The following is a 4472-nucleotide window of genomic DNA, read 5'->3' as shown; positions in this document are numbered from 1 at the left end:
AATGCGAGCTGAGAGCAAAAATATATACTTAGCAACTTACGGCACAACTGGCATCATACGACCATTCCCTAACATGGTGAACATCTTTTTGTTCGAAGCGTGGTTGTCAGCTACAAGTCGGACCACTTGGAATCCTGCTTCTTCGATGGACTTAATTACTTCAAGTGTTAGTTGATGCAGGTGGTCTCCTTTTACTGACTGCGTGAAATAATATCCCACGGGTAGCCTGAAAAAGATAAAAATTAGCAGTATTCTGTAGCGTCGGTGTCAGCTGGGCTTAAAATCTCACTCCGTTGGAGAGAGGAGGAGAGCCAATTGCTCATCTCGAGCGCTTGTCAAATAAGTGCACAATGCTAAAGTTGACTTGCCGGGGGAAAGGGGGGGGGGAGCCCTCCTTAAAAAATAGAAGACGACTCCCCCTGCCCCTCCCCAGACTTTCAGCCCTGGTCGCGGAATAGCACATCATTGGTTAATTAAAGACAACGTTTTCTTTTTATATCTATAGGTGGGGTTAGTCTTTCAGTCACAGCGAAACGTATAGTGATAGACAAAGTGATGATTCACTTACGTGTAGTGCGTTGATAAGCCTACAAATACAAAGGCGAGAAGGTGTGTGGCCAGCTCGTTCTGAATGCCCACTTCTTTTTCTAGGCCTCCCATTTCGACTAGGCCATGGACTTTGTCTCCTTTTTTTTCGTACGTCAGTGCTTGCTTTAAAGACATTTCATCCACAATCAAAGAGCCCATTTTTTCCTAACAAAAAAAATGGGGGGGGGGGAATTCACTGTTAACAGACATGCGTTATATATCGGCGGAGACAGTTAATTATATAAATAACCTTCTTTGTTGTTCCGTACATGACCCATAATTTAACAGAAATGATTAGGGTTTAGAGCAAACATAGCGCACTGCCGTATACTCTTAAACAATACATCTTACGTTCGAGTAATCCTTGCCACAGGTCTGGTCCCTGTTTATTCACTTTAAATCACTTTTCATTCGGCTATACTAGCATGTATTTTGATCAGTCAAACACTGCCGCGTGCGCTGCTTCCTTCGTTATTCGCGTGCATATTGTAAATAATTCTGATCGAAGTAACGTACCCGTTCGGACAAGTGTGTGCTTTCCGTGTGCAGCCTTTGCTTCATTAGCGACGAAACAACTGCTCCAGTACAGTAGCCAATGTAACGCTTCAGTGTCATGCGACTTGGAAGGGTGAGGCACCCAGACCTCCGCAACATTTCGTACCCGCAGGGTGATTTAGCTTGCCACATTATGGCCTGCCTGATGGTCACCTCTTTCCAACGGTGATTTTTCTCACGCAGGCATTGCAATTGCTCCTTCAAAAATTCAGCCTTCTTGTCGTTCTCGTCCAGCATTTCCTGATGATGAAAGGGCAGTTGAAATGCGTAAATCACGCGCAAGATAACATACTGGAAGAAAGCGGAAGTGCAGGGGAGAATGGAAGCTTGACCCGCTGAAACATCGTAGAGCAGGGAATGCCGGCGCATCCAACAATTCGACATTTACGTACTGGACTTGCCCTTGTCAAGACAAGTTTAGATGTTGTGGGAGAGTGAGCAAACGTTCACACACACGCTACTAAAGGAGGCTGTTGCTGTCCTGACAAAGAATAGTGCACCTGATTGTCGAAACCTTGCATTTGGCATCATTCCTTATTCAACAATTCATAATCGCGAGAAAAGATATGCGTTTACTCTTAAGACAATAATAGATGTTTCATGTCACCACGTGGACATTCAATTGCAGCTATGCTACATTAATGAATTGCGCAACTTCAGACTTGCGTCATGTTCAGTAACCGGCCACCGACTCACACATACGGACTAGCGGAAACTGTTCACTTACACTTTCCAAACCATTCCTTCCTTTTTGAATGCAATGCTGCTCGCTCAAGTTTATAAGGCAGACATCACATGTGCGTCAAGCGTGGCTTCCTGTACGAGCATAAACCGATCGGCCCATAGCACCAACACAACACAGCTTGCAAATTACTGTCTTTCCAGTTGTCAGTCCAATGTCCTTAATTGTTTGCGACGACAGAAATTTGAACTCGTTGTTCGCAGGATAAAGGAATAAACTCGGGGTGCGCCAATCACGCAAGGGGGTACACACCGACCTTCGTATCTTAAACACTTGCTCATGTGCGCGCTTACCCACCAACCTTCTTTTATTCCGTGTCCTTATGTCAGGCCTACACCTTCGTATGACCAGAAAGATTGCCAGCATCGGCGTACACTAAAATGTCACGTAAATTTATATGAAGAAGAAAATCTATAAACAGAGTTTCTCTCGAGCAGACATCATGACAGCGGACTTGTCATCCTTAAGGCTATAATTGTATTTCAGTCTTTCAGAAAACAAGCCTGCTTGTCGAAACGCCGGCTCGAAACAACTTTGCTAAAACTACTGATTAAGCGAGTTGGTTCATGATTATTTTCAGTGTTTGTGTGTGTGTAAACAGCGATTAAAGAATGGGAACAACCCCTGTTCACAGGTTTTTTACTGCAAGCTTCCATCCTCCCCTTTCTGACGTTTCTTACAAAAAAGTATAGGGACACTAAGTTAATAGACTGATAAATGAGTACCTGATAATTCTCTATCGTTCCTGTTCCGATCATACGACTATTAGAACAGAAAAAATTAAGACTAGGTTTAATGTTCTGAGTTTGGCGAACAATCTTCGACACGTGCACGTCGCTTTATGTTGCGTCGCTCCTTGTGTACTTGGCCGCATTGGCTGAGAACATTTCTTTGAAACTTGCTACTTCAGACCTTGCATCTACTAACACAGCAGTCTTAGACATTACCTGAGGCCGTCAAAGTATGACGTCACTGCTAGCCGATGCGCGAGAACTTAAGGGTAGCATCGCCACCTTTACAATCTCTTATAGTTTCGAGAATTCCTTCGCTCACCGGACGTCCTCTCGTAGTACGGGTGATGTTGATAGAATTGACTTACTCCTAAATTGTTATTATGTTCAGAGTCATTTAAAATTAAGTGCGAATATAAAAGGATTAATATAACATTCGTCCACTGACGTAACTGCGTACCTGCAGCGTTAGAGCGCCATTCGCCTCGGCGAGGGCTTTCATCTCGAAAAAATCTTTCTTTAGCTTCTCTAGCTGTGAATGCAAATTACTGTTCATTTCTTTCAGCCTGCTGCACTTCCGCCGCAACGTCTTAGTTGCCGCGACCAGGGAGCGCATCTTCTTCAAACCGATCGACGTTTGCGACGTCATGGAGCGCCGCACTGGCCTCTTCTGGTGTTCCCCTTGTATAACTGAACTACAGTCCTCCATGTTGTCCTGACTTGATGGAAAATGCAACCACTCGGCCTCTTGTGCAGTTTCAATTGGGTTTTCAGAACTATATACTTCCCCAGGCTCCGCTGATGCTCGCTCTTCTTGAGAAGAATCTGCGTTGGACGTTCCCCTGTTAAGCCGAAAAAATAGCGAAGCATGACAGATATATTGTCCCGCTAAACGCATAAGGGAATACTGCTAACATTATTCTTATCCGTTGTTGTGTTAGACTTCAAGTTTTACTTACAGTATTTTTACTTGTATGGGTGCCAGCGTTGTTTCCCCCTGCGTTCGTTTTAGCCGCTTTTTCCGCGGCATTGGATCTTGCCCACGTGGATCAGGAGAAGCGGGAAATAAGGAAGGCACGGCTGTGGGCTTCAACATCTTCCTTTTCGTCACTGTTCTGTAATCTTCAGCGGTAAAATGCAGGCTGCATACCTTCGACCGGTCGCTGGGCTCCCAGCGATGCTTTCCTGAACCTTCATCAAAGGTAAAGGCGTATACGCATGGCTAGCAAGATTGCAAAATAACAGTCCATAACACCTTTTTTGTAATTAATTTTTCCAAAATGTAACAAGCCAAATGGGGAGGTTAAGAAAAAGCATAGCCACGATTTTATTCTGGGGAAGTACCTGTATACCCATTTAGTGCATTTTCATATTTTCTCGCAGCCTTTGTAAATGTCTTTTTAGATGACTACATTCGTCGATTGATGTTTAGTGATGGTACGTGGTCGAGTCCAGTGGCATACTTGAAGCCCTTTATTCGAAGAGCTCATTGGCTATACAAGGTTTCATAACAAAGCTGAATTTCCTAATGGCTGCTCAGTAACGAAGCGCGACCCAATACGACAGAGCCGAAACCGAGGCGCACTTGAGCGCCTTGGTCTTGGTTTAGAGCGCAAACCTCTAACCTGTACAATGACTCCGCCGTTGACGACGATGACTTCAGTGGTTTTTGTTCTTTTGCATTCTCCAAAACGAATCTTTGTCATGCATGATGTAATCTCAGATGCAGCACGCACATAAATAGAGTATCTGTCGCTGATTATTCCAGGTTCCTCATTTCGGTTTCACCGGCTGGGTCTCTTAACCCTCACAGAGCCGATGGGCTCATTGCACGAAGGACTTCAATTATGTCATTA

This window comes from Rhipicephalus microplus, chromosome 1, assembly GCF_043290135.1.
Source record: "Rhipicephalus microplus isolate Deutch F79 chromosome 1, USDA_Rmic, whole genome shotgun sequence".
In the NCBI taxonomy this organism is placed as follows: domain Eukaryota; kingdom Metazoa; phylum Arthropoda; class Arachnida; order Ixodida; family Ixodidae; genus Rhipicephalus; species Rhipicephalus microplus.
The sequence above is the reverse complement of the archived record's forward strand: the minus strand, read 5'-3'. Positions refer to the sequence as shown.